At 47.4% G+C, this 17,349-nt stretch overlaps 1 protein-coding gene across 4 annotated transcripts in view; it reads left to right on the forward strand.

Moving 5' to 3' along the window:
• rgl1 (ral guanine nucleotide dissociation stimulator-like 1) overlaps positions 1-17,349 on the forward strand; it is a 428,494-nt gene that overhangs the window by 238,637 nt on the left and 172,508 nt on the right. The gene's annotated exons all lie outside the window — the stretch shown is intronic.

Consider the following 17,349-nt stretch of genomic DNA (forward strand, 5'->3'; position numbering starts at 1 on the left):
TTGTTTATGCTTAAAGGTGAAATTTGAACAGGAAGAAGAAGAAAATACTTGGATTTGTTTTATCTGGGCATCGCTGGCATTTATTGCCCTTGAGAAGGTGGTGATGCAACTGAGCAACTTGCTAGGCCACTTCAGGGGATGGTTAAGAATCAACCACATTGGTGTCACATGTAGGCCCGACCGGGCAAGAACAGCAGATTTCCTTCAGTGAGCCAATTGGGTTTTTACAACCATCCAACTACTTCATGGTCATTTTTTTGTTACTGATAGCAGCTTTTTATTTCCAGATTTAAAAAAAAAAAAAAGTGAATTCAAATTCTCAAACTGCCATGGTGGGATTTGAACTCCTGTTCTCTGGGTTATTAGTCCAGTTACATAACCATTACACTACCATACACTCCTTACATTTATGTAATGTCTTATGTCATCGGGACAGCTCAAAATGCTTTGCAGTGAATTGCTTTTATTGAAGTGTCACTTACTGTATAGACAATGTGACAGACAATTTGCACGTAGCAAATAAATGGGATGAATCACCATTTAAACCGTCTTTTATTTTTGTTGGTTTTGGTGGAGGAATGAATGTTGGCCAGGACAGTGGGGGGGAGAGAGAGCGCCTTGCTTTTCTTTGAACAGTGCCATGAAATCCTATGTCCACCTGAACAGGCAGCAGAGTCTGAGTTTAAGGTCTTACCAATTTTTTTCACAACTGTGATGGGTTTGAAAATAACAGTGGGTTGGTAGGGAAAGAAAGACTTGCATTTATATAGCGCCTTTCACGATCACCAGACGTCCCAACGCGCTTCAGAGCTAATGAAGTATTTTTTGAAGTGTAATCACTGTTGTAATGTGGGAAATGCGACAGCCAATTTGCGCACAGCAAGCTCCCACAAACAGCAATGTGATAATGACCAGATAATCTGTTTTAGTGATGTTGATTTGATGGATAAATATTGGCCAGGACACCGGGGATATCTCCCCTGCTCTTCTTCAAAACCGTGCCATGGGATCTTTTACGTCCACCTGAGAGAGCAGATGGGGCCTCAGTTTAACGTCTCATCCGAAAGACAGAATGATGGGTGGGTGGGTGTTGGAGATGTAGTGATGGGTGCTGTTTCTGAGCTATCAAAAGGCTGATCTTTGAGTGGGGCAAAACTTGAACAGGTGGGTGGGACGCCATCAGTCTGTGTTTCCAAAATTAGCCTGTGATACCTTGGCACTATTTGATTTCAAGCTTCTAAAGTGAAATATTAACTTGCAATAGCTTGCCCGTTGGAAACTACTTATCTGTAATCTTGCAATTAATTTCTCCATTTACATCAGAACTTTCGGAGTAGATTTTAGGCTGGACTGATTTCTTTTCATTTATGCATGTTACAGTGAATTATATACTCCAGTCCCTGGTGTTCAATTTTTTTGGAGCATCTACATGTTGAACAGATGTTTAATTTGATGCGTGATAGCTGCTGCTAAGCGGAGTACAGTATAGCCTAAAAGTAAACACACATGTTTCTTTCTGCTTCATCATAAGATATAGATTAAAGTTAATGGCCCAGAAATTCCAGAACGGGGCTTGCAGCGCGTGCAAGCCCCGTATTTACACTTACCCCGCGCTACTGCCGATCAGCTCCAGGGACGCCTGGAATTGGTGTTTCCAGAAGAAGAATCCCGGGCAGCGTATGACGTCACGCCGCCCAGGAGTGCAGCCAGCGCGAAGCCAGGAGCGTGCAGTGCAAGTGAGACACGCCCCTTGAGGTCTCAGTTTCACTGGACACGCCCCCAATGTTTCTGTCAAGCTGCTAACCATTTTTACATGCAAAGCAGCAGTTTAAATAGGTTTTTGGAAGTTTTTTGAAGATTTTGGTAACTTTCATAAACTTTTTAAAATGTTTACATTATTTTGAGTAATCTGAAGTAGTTTTAAACAGAATTAAAGCAATTTAAAGACTTTTAAAAGCCCTAAAAGAATTTTTTTAATTCCATTTATTTATTTAGCAATGTCGTTGTCATACATGTCTTCACACTGTTCCCTTTGGGGAACTGTATGAAGTGGTGGAAGGATTTATGGCCATGATTAACGCTCATTCCATGATCGTAACCATCTTTGAACCAGGCATTAGGGCGGTTAGTCCTATGGCGGGAGGGTTTTACGGGCTCCCACAAGCTATACAAGGAGGGGGGGCCACCCACACCCACGGACGCAAATATCCCACTGGATGTCAACCCAGAATTTAGAGCCGGAGCTCCGACTCCACTTGCCGGGACTGTCTGGAGCGGGGTTCGAAACCCTACCCTGATCTGGCCCAGCGGCGGGGATCCTACCGCTATGACAAAGGCCCAATCCGATTAGCAACGTGAAATGGCAGCATAGGGCTCCAGTCACGGGGAGGGAAAAGGCGCAGGAAACGTATGGGTGTCACCTTTTGTGCGGAGTGGGCCTTTTGCGTAGCAGTAAGCATCCCCGCCGCTGGGCCAGAAGGAGTAGGGTTTTGAACCCCACTCCAGACAGTCCCGGCAAGTGGAGTCGGAGCTCCAACTTTAAATTCTGGGTGGACATCCAGCGGGATACTTGCGTCCGTGGGTGTTGGTGGCCCCCCCCCCCCCCTCAGATGGGTTGTGGGAGCCCGTAAAACCCTCCCGCCATAGGACTAACCACCCTAATGGCTGGTTCAAAGATGGTTACGGTCACGGAATGAGCGTTAATCACGGCCATAAATCCTTCCACCACTTCATACAGTTCCCCAAAGGGAACAGTGTGAGGATACGTACGATGATGACCTCTTGCGCAATGCACCTCCTTGGACCCTCAGTCGCAGATGCGAGGGGGCAAGTCGTGCAATTGTTAAATTTTTCATTTTATTGACATGTAAAATGTTGGCCCAGTAATTCCCTTCCAAATGCGCGAGTACGGTCGGGGTACTTACGCATCTGGCTGGATGAAATGCCGGTTTTCAGCATGCACAGTGCATGTGGGGAAAACCGGCATTTCCTGTCCTCTGAACGAAGGGGTTCAGAGGCAGAACGCGTGCGACTGCACAGGCAGCGCGTGCGCAGTATAATTCGCCGCTTTCATTAATGCTTTCAGTGAGGTCAAGTTATTACAAGTTACACATGAAAAAAGCATGGGTACAGTTGCTCCAGAGGCTGCGGAGGAAGATATTTATTATCGTGGAGCTTCTGAAAGTATGTATGTCTGTATATATTCCTTTGCGTGTTATGTATATATTCCTTTACTTATGTGTATGAATGTATTAATTATGACTTTCAGAGAAAGTAACTTATTGGAAAATCATAATTAAAAACATACATTCATACACATTAGTAAAGGAATATAAAACATACATACATATACGTAAAGGAATATATGTGGACATACATACATAACTCATTCTCACATTCCATTCACACAGCCACAATTGCTCCTTCTACCTACCGTTCTGAAAACCCTTTTTTTTAAAAAAAAAAAAAAAAAAAAAATTTAACTTTAAAACTTACTTAAAATTTCTTAAAATAACTTCCCTCCCTTTCCCAAACAAAAATATTGCATTTCAGAAGCTCCACGATAAAATGTTTCTTCCTCCGCAGCCAATGAACCACTTTACACTTGCTTTTTTCAAGTGTAAATTCTGAGGACTTACCCTCACGGATTTCATGAATGAAATCTACGAAGTTCACTGCGCAAGCGCTGCCTGTGCAGTCGCACGCGCTCGAGGTCTGGAAATGCCGGCGTTCCCCGCATGCGATGTTCATGCTGAACGCCGGCATTTCCAACGGCCAGAAGCGTGAGTAAGCCGACCGTACTCGCGCTTCTGGCCTGGAATTTCTGGCCCAATAGCAACAACTTGGATTATAAAGCCGTCTTCCTAAAAGTGTTGGCTCCTTCACAGGGTATGGTTCCATACCTCTAGTAGCTCCCTCCAGTGGCCATTCTTAGTGAATGTTTTGATGGTGAGTGTTGGCAAGTTATCCAATTGTGGCAAATATTATGGCTGGGCCTAATCCTGACCGACCCCCAATTTACACGTGTGCCCGTCCAGCAAGGGTTATCTAACAATCGGTGGCAGAGCCCCCGAGTTTTTCCCCACTTCCACAACAGCAGCCGGGACCCTGGACTATTTTACTTTCTTTCCATCTCCTCCTCCTTTCCAACCCAAGGGTGCTGCGACTAACTGCTGCTATCGGCTAACTCCGCATTGACTGGGGAAGAAAGCACAAACCTTCTTTGTTTATACAGCTCAAACAGTTTCCTTCTGAGCCCTGGCTCAGTGGGCAGTGCTCTCTCTCTCTCTCTCTCTCTCTCTCTCTCTCTCTCTCTCTCTCTCTCTCTCTCTCTCTCTCTCTGACCACTGAGTCAGTAGTCGTAGATTCCAGAGACTTGAGCACAAAATCTAGGCTGGCACTCCAGTGCAGTACTGAGGGAGTGCTACACTGTCTGAGCTGCCGTCTTTCAGATGAGATGTTAAACCAATCTGCCCCCTCGGGTGGATATAGAAGATCCCATGGCACTATTTCGAAGGCGAGCAGGGGAGATCTGGCCAATATTTATCCCTCAACCAGCATCACTTTATCTGGTCATCATCACAATGCTGTGTGCTGCCATGTTTCCTACATTGCAACAGTGCTTTGGGGGACAACCTGAGGTTGTGAAAGGTGCTATATAAATGCAAGTCTTTTCCGAATCAACATGACGGCAGAAACTACATCTAAAAGGATTTTTTTTTAACTGCAGTTAATCAGCCTTATTTTGCATTAAACAGAGCAGTCCATCGATTTAACATTTGACCACACTCTGCACGCCCCCAGTTCTCCCTGTTCTATTTTGATAATTTTTCTTTCCCAAACCGTACTAGTTAGAATGTTGCAGCAGTCAGCTCTATATTTTAATTCCCTACAATGCCGACCAGACTGTGAAGCTGTGCCAAGAACAACACAGACAGTGGGGAATTTTTTTCTTTTGAGACATCAGGAGGTCGCACAGCATTGTCTTTGGCTCTTTGTGAGCCATTCCAGTCCTGAAGGAGGATTTAAACACAAAAGTAAAAACAAAATGCAATTGGGTAGCTGTTCCTTTTAGTTTAGCCAGCTCTACCCCTTCAGTAATTAGCACGTGATAACCGAGTCAGTCTTGCTCTATTTCAAACTGTAGCTAATCTGTCTAGAAATAGAAGACCAGAGGACCGTGACTGAAAAAGGTTTAACACGCAACTTTAGCGTCACTTCTATAATTTGTTAGATGAGTTTCTTTGCGTTTACATTCAGCTTCTTGCTGCAGCAGTGTTTTCTGCATCAAGCAGTGCTTATCTCATCCGAAAGAACTGCATGGAAGGGAATAGAGTCTTTGGGCGCTGTTCGGTCCTGCTAATCCGTGACTGCTTTCCACAAGATTTTATATGCGCACATAACTCCACTCTGGTCCTTCAGTTAAATTGTCATGCAGTCCAAAATCAAATTGTTTGCAAGTAAAATTGAAACCCCTCTCTAGTGGTGGAAACGTGTGTTTATTGTACCAAATGTTTGTCTGTTAGAATCTCTGCAACAGTCCAGCTTTTAGATAATTTAGTTAAGGGCGTGATATATTGTTTTGTATTTAAGACACGGTTTCTGTTGGGGTTTTTTTGTTGCCAAATTTCCTCTGCTACCCAGGAAAGTAGTGCAGTGTCGGCATGAACGAAGAAAGACCTTTCAATCATTTTTCTCAATCTCATTCAAATCGGGGCTATTTGGATAAACCTGGAGGGGAGCAGGTATGGGGGAGATGGAAGGAAAAGCAAACAAACTGGGTTCAGCAGCAGGACAGTGGGGCCTGCTGGAGGGAGGTTTGACTTGATGGGCGAGGGAAAGGAGAGGGGGTGGTGAGTAGCTGAGAGGATATAAACTGGAAGGCTCTCAAACTTTGAAGACTGTGTTTTGTCGGTAACAGTATATTAATGTCAATTTTGATGTGTTCACCACAGTCTGTTGGTAGAAGTGATTTCAATTGAGGATTCAACTCCAAAACAGACATGACAATCATACTTGTAAAGAATTAGTTTATATATTAAAAGCAAATTCTTTTTTGTTTGGCCTAAAGATCAATCTTTAATCTCTGACCTATCTATTTAGCAACCACTTGGCTGCAGGTCTTCAGATTAGTGGGACTGCTCTATATAGCGTACGATCATTTCCAGCGATCTCCTGTTTAGTCGAATTTGTACTGATTGACTATCTCACTTGACATGTCTACAAGATAATGGCTGATGAAAATAGAAAAATGTCACGACATTGAGATGGAGGCTGAGGCACATTAGTGCAGGACAAAGATCGCTTTGCTTTGAATACAGCACTATTTGTACTGCACTTGGTGTGAGCTCAAACCAACGCGAGATGGCCTCCCGAATGCTGGTCTCAAATCATAGAATCTTGCAGCACAGAAGGCGGCCATTCAGCCCATCGTGCCTGAGGGGTGTAAAATCAAAATATATATGAGACCCACACAACCAACATCATGAAACATTGAACACACAAAGTGAAGTCTGTGACGTGAAAGGAAATTTGTGTGTGAAAAGACGACGTGTGCATGTGGTAAAAGGAGCAAGTAACAACCTGTGTTAAGATGCTAGAACAATTTGAGAGCATCGCCTTCTATTGCTCTGGGAGGTTCCTGTAAAGTGAGATCTGACTACAACACTGATGCGCCATCAATTACTCAAAAGACTGAGGTTAAGCGAGTAACAACCAGGCTATTATTAACTAAAGAATGAAGGTCTAGTCTCGAGTGGTCGACCCGTCCAGAATACTAAGGGACTGGGAGGTAGTCACATATATACCTGGAATAGTGGGAGGAGTCAGCCGAGGCATGTCCAGACCTGTACCTAGTGGAATACACATACACATACAGACAGGTATAACAGTGGTTTACCACATTCACCCCCTGTTTAAAAATGAGTCCGGCGGGGTGAAGTGTATTTAAAAGTTCGTGTATTGGAGTCTCTCCGGAGGTCTTGTCTGCCGCTGTGATCGACATGGCGACGGCAGGGGTGGTGAAGCTTCCGGCGTCGCGTCCCGTGTAGGCTGGGGCACTGGAGTGTAGTCCTCGTGGGTGACGGTCCAAGGCGAGCCGGCTGCTGGGGTTGGATATCGGGTCGTGGCGGGGGGGGGTGGTAATGGGTAGTGGGTTACAGCGGTCCCCGAGGGTGCGAGGTCTCGTATGGAGACTGTGTCCTCCCGCCCGTCCGGGTACGCAATGTAAGCATACTGGGGGTTGGCGTGGAGGAGGTCGACCCTCTCGACCAGGGGGTCCGTTTTATTGGTCCTCGCGTGTCTTCTCAGTAGTACCGGCCCTGGGGACGTCAGCCATGGCAGTAACGCTGTCCCCGATGTGGACTTCCTTGGGAAGACAAACATTTTCTCATGAGGGGTGGCATTGGTGGCAGTGCAGAGCAGTGACCGAATCGAGTGGAGCGCATCGGGGAGCACCTCCTGCCAGCGGGAGGTCGGAAGGCCCCTAGACTTTAAGGCTAGTAGGGCGGCCTTCCAAACTGTTGCATTCTCTCTTTCCACCTGTCCGTTCCCCCGGGGGTTGTAACTGGTGGTCCTGCTTGTGGCTATACCCCTAGTGAGCAGGTACTGGCGGAGTTCGTCGCTCATAAACGATGAGCCCCGGTCGCTATGGATATAGCTGGGGAAACCGAACAGGGTGAAGAGGCTGTTCAGACATTTAATGACCGTGGCACTGGTCATGTCCGGGCAGGGGATAGCGAACGGGAAACGGGAGTACTCGTCAATGATGTTGAGGAAGTACACATTGCGGTCGGAGGAGGGGCGAGGCCCTTTAAAATCGACGCTCAGGCGTTCGAAAGGGCGAGTGGCTTTTATCAGGTGGGCTCTGTCTGGTCTATAAAAGTGCGGTTTGCACTCCGCGCAGACTTGGCAGTTCTTGGTCATGGTCCTGACCTCCTCAAAGGAGTAAGGCAGGTTGCGGGCCTTGATGAAGTGGAAGAACCTGGTGACCCCCGGGTGGCAGAGGTCGTTGTGGAGGGCCCTCAGCCTATCGATCTGCGCGCTGGCGCAGGTGCCACGCGATAGGGCATCTGGGGGTTCATTGAGCTTCCCAGGCCGGTACAAGATCTCGTAATTGTAGGTGGAAAGTTCGATTCTCCACCTCAAGATCTTGTCATTTTTGATTTTGCCCCTCTGCTTGTTGTTGAACATAAAAGCAACTGAACGCTAGTCAGTGAGCAGGGTAAATCGTTTTCCGGCCAGGTAGTGCCTCCAATGCCGCACAGCCTCCACAATAGCCTGGGCCTCCTTCTCGACCACGGAGTGTCTGGTCTCCGGGCCCTGGAGGGTTCGTGAGAAGAATGCCACAGGTCTCCCCGCCTGATTAAGGGTGGCGGCCAGAGCGAAGTCGGACGCATCGCTTTCCACCTGGAAGGGGATGGATTCGTCCACTGCGTGCATGGTGGCTTTGGCAATGTCCTCCTTGATACGGTGGAAGGCCGAGCGGGCCTCTGCCGTCAGGGGAAAAGAGGTGGATTTGATCAGCGGACGGGCTTTGTCTGCATAGTAGGGGACCCACTGGGCGTAGTAGGAAAAAAACCCTAGGCACCTCTTCAGAGCTTTTAGGCAGTGGGGCAGTGGGAGTTCCATAAGGGGACGCGTCCGGGTCGGGGCCGATGACCCCGTGTTCCACAACACAGCCAAGGATGGTGAGGCGGTCTGTGCGGAATATGCACTTCTCCTTGTTATATGTCAGGTTCAGGAGTTGGGCGGTGCGGAGGAATTTCTCGAGGTTTGCGTCATGGTCCTGCAAGTCATGGCCGCAGATGGTCACATTGTCTAGGTAAGGGAAAGTGGCCTGCTGCGCGTTTTGATCGACCATCCGGTCCATCTCCCTTTGGAAGACGGAGACCCCGTTGGTAACGCCAAAGGGAACCCTAAGGAAGTGATAGAGGCAGCCGTTTGCCTCAAAAGTAGTATACTGGCGGTCTTCGGGGCGGATGGGGAGCTGGTGGTACGCTGATTTCAGGTCAATGGTCGAAAAGACGCGGTACTGCGCCATCTGGTTGACCATGTCAGCTATGCGGGGGAGTGGGTAGGCGTCCAGCAGGGTGTAGCGGTTTATTGTTTGGCTGTAGTCGATGACCAGGCGTTGTTTCTCGCCGGTCTTAACGACCACAACCTGGGCTCGCCAGGGGCTGGAGCTGCCCTCAATAATCCCCTCCTTCAGGAGCCGCTCCACTTCAGTTTTGATGAAAACCCTGTCCCCGGCACTGTATCGCCTGCTCTTTGTGGCGATGGGCTTACAGTCGGGGGTGAGGTTAGCAAACAGTGGGGGGGGTGGGACTCTGAGTGTGGAGAGGTTGCATCTGGTGCGCGGCGGGCAATTTGGAGGCTGCTGGCTGCGGACTGTGAGTGGGGGGAGGGGGCCATCGTAACGCTTTTGAGGTGGCACTGGAAATCCAACCCCAGTAGAACGGCAGCGCAAAGTTGGGGCAGGACCAGGAGTTTAAAATTATTGAACACAGTCCCGTCTACTACTAGTGTCACCACGCAGTAGCCGCCAATGTCCGCTGACTGGGACTCGGCGGCCATAGAAATCCGCTGGTGCGCAGGCAGGACTGGGAGAGAGCAACGCCGCACCGTGTCGGGGTGGATGAAGCTCTCTGTGCTCCCGGAGTCAAAAAGGCAGTTTATTGCATGGCCGTTTACCTTAACTCCCATTTTGGACCGAGCTAGTTGGTGCGGTCTCGTTTGGTCCAGCGTAACCGAGGCCAGCGTAGGGGTCGGTGTGTCGCTGCGGGTATCAGATGGGGGGGGGGTTGGCGGCCTGCTGCGTCCCGGCTGGTGTCCAAGATGGCGGCGTCCATGATTCCCATGTGGCTGGAGTCGTCCAAGATGGCTGCTGCTGCGGTGGTTCGCACATGGCTGGGGAGGCCCAAGATGGCGGCCCCACACGCGGCACTGTTGGGGGCCCAAGATGGCGGCTCGCACGGCCCACACGCGGCGCTGCTGGCGTTCGGGGTGGCTTTGGCCTTGCAGACGCTAGCGTAGTGTCCCTTTTTCCCGCAGCCCGAGCAGTTCGCATTCTTCACCGGGCAGCGCGCTCTGGGATGTTTGGCCTGGCCACAGAAGTAGCATTTCTGGCCTTGGGATACTGCTGTCTGGCTTTGGGACACTGCTGCGGTTGTTGGGCTGTGGCTGGGGTGGCACGGTGCTATGGGGCTGTCCTACCGTGTCCCAGGTTGTCGTTCCCCGCGGCGTCCACGGTGCAGAGGAGTAGGCATCCATGCCCCGGTAGGCTGCGTCCAGCGTTAGTGCGATTTCGGAGGCTTTGTCTAGGGTGAGGTCACTCTGCTCCAGCAGTCGCTGTCAGGTGTAGTTGGACCTGTGGCCCGCTACGAAGGCATCCCGGATCAGTTCCTCCGTGTACTTAGTGGGCGTTACCGCCTTACACCCACAGGCCCAGCCAAGCACGGACAGTGCTTGGAGGTATTCCTCAGTCGATTCCCCAGGTTGTTGCTTGCGACTCCCCAGGAGGTGCCTGGCATAAACTTCGTTCACAGGGCGCGTGTACTGGGTCTTGAGGAGCTGGAGGGCGGCTGTGTACGAGGTCGCATCCCGGATGACTGAGTACACTTGGTGGTTCACCTTGGAGATCAGGACAGACCGTTTGTTCGCATCCGTTACGACCACAGTGGAGGCGGTCAGGAATGCCTCAAAGCACATGAGCCAGCGAGCAAACTTGGTGGAAGCGTCCGCTTCCCGACTGTCCAGGTCCAGGCATGCTGGTGTGAGGATCTTCTCCATTATAAAAAATTTAGTTAATAAAATTGATGCGCCATCAATTACTCAAAAGACTGAGGTTAAGCGAGTAACAACCAGGCTTTTATTAACTAAAGAATGAAGGTCTAGTCTCGAGTGGTCAACCCGTCCAGAATACTAAGGGACTGGGAGGTAGTCACTTATATACCTGGAATAGTGGGAGGAGTCAGCCGAGGCATGTCCAGACCTGTACCTAGTGGAATACACATACACATACAGACAGGTATAACAGTGGTTTACCACAAACACCTGTAGCTTTCATAACTTTGCTAAAATCTTCTTGTTTTGATATGTCCTGCTGTCTTTTAATTATTGTCCAAAGATCTGTTGAATTGTACAGAACTGAATGAGGTTGAACAGAAATAAGTGCCGAAATGAAGACTATATTAAGTAAGACTAAAAACTGAATTCTAAATGTTCTTGAAACAAATTGATTGTACTGGTACATTGAATCATTGCCAGTAGCAAGTCTGGTGAACTAATCAGTCTGGGTGGTTTATTTGCTGATTTAGTTCTCCTCTATCTTTGTCCTGAAGAAATGACTGCAGTGTTTCTGTAGAAAGAAATGAGACCTTGCAACTGGAGTGTTTGCTGACTAGATGAAGAGATTAGGGTTAGACTTGGCACGAGCCCAGGTTAGAGTTACTATCTAGAGTAATGACAACTAGGCTGCATTTAAAAATAGACTTTAACATTTATCAGTAGTTGCCATGTTGATCTAATTGCATTTCCATGTGTATTAATCAACATTTATAATAGTCTTACATTTTCAGTGTTTCAATAAATGCTGTTTGGTCTTATCCATTTTAAGTGAATTATGTTGGCCATTAAAGACTCTTGAAGGTCAGAATTATTTCAGTAGCTTTCGGATGACTTTATATGTCCATTAAAGGTGATGGATGTCTTGCTGTAAAGCGGAGCCTGATTCTGCTATGGGCACTTGGTGTTGTGGTCAAGCATTGCTAGATCATTTCAAGCAAGGTCATGTGCAGAGTTGAGGCTCCTTTGAAACTGCTTTAAACCCAACCCCAAAAGAGAACCCACTACTGGGAGAGAAAAAACCTTTCTTCCCAACTAATAGTACAGAAGTTTGAGCTTAAGTTGTGATTCAGTAACCTGAATTTCCTTAGTGTCCATTCGCGTGCACATTTTGACTGCAGCTCCATACTGTTACTCCTATCTCCATTTTTCTTTAACTGTCTTGGGCCCCTTCTCTTTTTCCTGTTACCCAGTCATGCCTCGTTTCATTTCTTCCCACCCAGGTACTTTGACCCTCAATTCCTATCTGAAGCCGTCACTATTCCTCTACTTTGACTCTCCTGCTGCCATCCAAGGCTTGGCTCCCTCTTGTATAAGCTCAAAGGTTCCCTTTGTGTCTCTCTCGGCATTCTGCCTCCAGTCACTTATGGCACTTTCAAGCTATCAACCTCTGTACTGAGTGACTCCCCATCCTCTGTGATTTCATCCTCCATCTCAACGCACCTTGCCGTCCTGTCCTCCATTAACCTGTCCCTCCTTATAATCCCTGCTACCCATATTCAAGGCCACCCCTTTGGCCTTTAACATTTTATGTGGCCTCTCTATTCCCATCATTTCAATCACAGCCAAGGCCATCTCTGATCACTTCCTTGTATCCCTCACCACTCTCATCCTCCTTCCAACCTCACTTCTTTCTGCGTCCACCCCTGGGGGGAGGGGTGGGAAAACTCCCTTGAGTCACTTAGAAGGGCATTTTCAAACTCTTAGTTGGTGTTGTGATCAAGCACTGCTAGATCATTTCAAGCATGATCATGTGCAGATTTGAGGGAGTGTAATGAAGGTTCACCAGACTGGTGCCTGGGATGAGGGGATTGTCCTATGAGGAGAGATTGAGTAGACTAGGCCTATATTCTCTACAGTTTAGAAGAATGAGAGGTGATCTCATTGCAACATACAAAATTCTTGCAGGGCTTGACAGGGTAGATGCAGGGAGGATGTTTCCCCTGGCTGGGGAGTCTAGAACCAGGGATCACAGTCTCGGAATAAGGGGTCGGCCATCTAGGACTGAGATGAGGAGAAATTTCTTCACTCAGAGGGTGGTGAGTCTTTGGAATTCTCTACCCCAGAGGGCTGTGGAGGCTCAGTCATTGAGTATATTCAAGACAGAGATCGATAGATTTTTGGTTATTAAGGGAATCAAGGGATATGGGGATAGTGCAGGAAAGTGGAGATGAGGTAGAAGATCAGCCATGATCTTATTGAATGGTGGAGCAGGCTCGAAGGGCCAAATGGCCTACTCCTGCTCCTATTTCTTATGTTAACTGTCTGTCTAGCTTTTGCCACGATATTCTGCAGCAATCGATCTGCTCAGTCACACCCTCACCTCCATCTTTTAATGCCCTTGTTCCCAGTAAAGCCCTTGCTCTTTCCCGCCCGCCCTGGTCATTCCACCTGGTATGGCCCCCACCTTCGCTCAGTTAATTCCAAGGGGTGCAGATTTGAACGTATGTGATGCACAACTGGTTTAGCCATTCATTGCCAGATCTGGTGAACCACATCAAGCACCATCGGGATCTGCTCTCCACTGCAGAAACTGCTGACTACTCCAGGAATGCAAAGATAACCTCCGGTTTCTTTTCTCCACTACCAACTGTCATCTTAAACCCTTCTCCCTGCCTCCTCCACTTGCTCTCCTCCAACAAGTTAGAGGAGCTCATTGACATCTTTGTCACTAAGATTGAGACCGTCCGTTCAGCTGCCTCTGCCACACCCTTCCCTTCCTCGAGCCCTTGACCCACATCTTTCTCGAGGTTTTTCTCTCTCTCCTCCTCTTCCCTTTCCCAGCACATGTTGTTCATGACACCCACCTCCTACTCTCTGTACCCTATTCCCACTAAACTGCTGACCACTCAACATTCCTTCTTGGCCCTCATGCTAGTTAATATTGTAAATGGTTCTCCTAAAGGTATGATCCCCCTCCCTGCTATCATCACCCTCTCAAAAAAACAAAAACAAAAAAAAAACAAAAAATCACCCTTGTCCCCTCTGTCCTTTTAAACTACTGGGCCATCTCCAACCTCCCTTTCCTCTCGATCATTGGCAAATACTCCGAGCAACTCAACAGCTAATATGAATTGTAACAATCACCTGTTCAGGTAAGGAAAAATTTGCAGGGCTCTGTGGAAAGAGTAGGGGAGTAGGACTAATTGGATAGCTCCCTCAAAAAGCAGGCACGATGGGGTGAATGGCCTCCATCTGTGCAGTAGGATTCTATGATTAGCATTCAATTCAACTTCTTGCATTCATGTGCCATTTTAAAATTCTGCAAAACCGAAAAAATAATCTTGCCAGCAATTTAATGAGTCAATATCAAGTCCCTTGCACTTCAAACTGTAATTGTAAACCGTATATAATGGGGTTAAATGTTTCTGTTGGTGTGGTTGGTATTGTGGTGCGTGTGTTTGTTTACAGATCTCCTCTCCCCTTCACCCACCACCACCACCCCAAGCAAATTATGCTTGTTGTACAGAGGCCATAATCACATATGTAGGAAGGTGTGTCCCATCTGATGGGTTGATTTTTTATTTTAACAAGGGATAGATACCCATGTTTACGCAAAAATCACATTCAATTCAAATCAATGTAATCAAGCAACTTTTATCTGGGCTTCAATTCCATTCATGGCACATGTGATATTGTTCTCCAAAATATTTTACATTTGGACCCTCCATGCCACTTGCACAAAGGCAAGCTCCTCTGCCAATTGCAACCAGTTGTTGGAAGGGATATAACGAGTGTTGAGTTTGATTCATCCTTGGTTCATATCCCTCCCCTCATTGGGTAGTAACCAGCTCCACACTGCACTGAATTTCTATTTACAAAACAAAAGCCATACAAGGTTATCATGGATACAAAGTCTCTAACTCCACAGTGCAAATCAAGTCTATTTGCTCGGTCCTCTTGGCTGAAGAACATTATAATATTTACACTTGGAGGATTTGTTGTGTCACAGCTGTAAACTGACAAGCATATGGTATAAACAAAACCTAACAATGCCTCCAGAAATCAAAGGAAATCAAGTGTTGTGATAGGCTGGGGATGGAACACTGACTCGTTTGTTTTATTTGCTTAAGCAAAGATAAATGGGATGCAACAAAGTTTTGTTTTAACTATCATTCTGTCATTATGTTTTACCAATAACATTTTTGAAGCTGAATCTTGAAGAGGTATTTTTAGAGACCAAACACACACTGTCTATGATGTCTCGCTAGTATTCTTTGAGGTGGTGCAAGGCATTTCCGCCAAGCGCCAATGACATTGTCAAAGATGTCCCTTTTACAAACAAAGGGAGGTGTGCATAGAGAAGACAGAAGTTTAATCACCCAAGGACTGGACATCTGCAAATTAATCTCTTATTTCGTGCCACTTTTCTACTTTCTCTTCCCTGCCCTCCTCCTCCAACTTCCTTGCTTGGGCACAGCTCCATGAGTGCCAGCTGATACCTCTCGCCGTGCAACTGTTATCGACGTGAGCTTCAAGAATGAGTGTTAGCACTGTCGCCTATAAATCACATGTACTGTACAGAGGAATTTGCTAGCATGCAAATACTTAGATCTGGAAACTAAAATGCATATATTATACCTGAATTATCTTATAAGCAGATGGACTCAAATGAAACCATGGTATAGACATAGAAACATAGAAGATTGGAGCAGGAGTAGGCCATTCGGCCCCTCGAGCCTCTATAATACACATGCGGGGCTGTGTCTATAATACACACGCGGGGCTGTGTCTATAATACACGCTGGGCTGTGTCTATAATACACACGCGGGGCTGGGGCTCTATAATACACACGCGGGGCTGGGGCTCTATAATACACACGCGGGGCTGTGTCTCTATAATACACACGCGGGGCTGTGTCTCTATAATACACACGCGGGGCTGTGTCTCTATAATACACACGCGGGGCTGTGTCTCTATAATACACACGCGGGGCTGTGTCTCTATAATACACACGCGGGGCTGGGGCTCTATAATACACACGCGGGGCTGTGTCTCTATAATACACACGCGGGGCTGGGGCTCTATAATACACACGCGGGGCTGGGGCTCTATAATACACATGCGGGGCTGTCTATAATACACGTGGGGCTGTGTCTATAATACACACGCGGGGCTGTGTCTCTATAATACACACGCGGGGCTGGGGCTCTATAATACACACGCGGGGCTGTGTCTATAATACACACGCGGGGCTGTGTCTCTATAATACACACGCGGGGCTGTGTCTCTATAATACACACGCGGGGCTGTGTCTCTATAATACACACGCGGGGCTGTGTCTCTATAATACACACGCGGGGCTGTGTCTCTATAATACACACGCGGGGCTGGGGCTCTATAATACACACGCGGGGCTGTGTCTCTATAATACACACGCGGGGCTGTGTCTCTATAATACACGCGGGGCTGGGGCTCTATAATACACACGCGGGGCTGGGGCTCTATAATACACACGCGGGGCTGTGTCTCTATAATACACACGCGGGGCTGGGGCTCTATAATACACACGCGGGGCTGGGGCTCTATAATACACACGCGGGGCTGGGGCTCTATAATACACACGCGGGGCTGGGGCTGTGTCTCTATAATACACACGTATGTGTTCCGCCATTTAATGAGATCATGGCTGATCATCCAAATTCAGTACCCTGTCCCTGCTTTCTCCCCATATCCCTTGATCCCTTTAGCCTTAAGAAACATATCTAACTCCTTCTTGAATATATTTAATGAATTGGCCTCAACTGCCTTGTGTGGTAGAGAATTCCACAGGTTCACCACTCCCTGGGTGAAGAAATTCCTCCTCATCTCAGTCCTAAATGGCTTACCCCTATCCTTAGACTGTGACCCCTGGTTCTGGACTCCCCTGCCATCGGGAACATCCTTCCTGCATCTAGTCTGTCCAGTCCTGTCAGAATTTTATAAGTTTCCATGAGATCCTCTCTGATTCTTCTAAACGCTAGTGAATATAAGCCTAATCAACCCAATCTCTCCTCATGCGTCATTCCTGCCATCCCAGGTATCAGTCTGGTGAATCTTCGCTGCACTCTCTCCATGGCAAGAACATCCTTCCTCCGATAAGGTGACCAAAACTACACACATCCAGTCATTGGGTGTATTTGCACTCCAGTTGTAGTGTTGGTGTGACTGATGCTCCGGGTATTGTGTAAATGCACCCTGACCTGGAGTCGGCGTTGAACCTGACCCTAGAATGAAGCCAAGAGACTTGGCATTGAAATATATGAAGTTGCTGTACTTTTGTGATAGATACCCACTAAACTTGCCTGTGCATGCCACTGTAAGTAAACTTTTAATCCCGTGATAAGTCTTGATTACTGCCAAACAACCTCTCTGACACTGAAAATTAACTTTTACAAATGTGGAGTCTCATTCCTTCAGTTTTTAATTATTGTTGGAGATTTGTTTTAAAATTAAATATAGCATTGTTTTTAACTTTGTCTTTTATCTCTCTCTCTCGCTATCCCTTTTGCTTTCTGTATATGATT

Source organism: Somniosus microcephalus, chromosome 3 (genome assembly GCF_052327205.1).
Source record: "Somniosus microcephalus isolate GS21.2 chromosome 3, FLI_Smic_1.0, whole genome shotgun sequence".
NCBI lineage: Eukaryota > Metazoa > Chordata > Chondrichthyes > Squaliformes > Somniosidae > Somniosus > Somniosus microcephalus.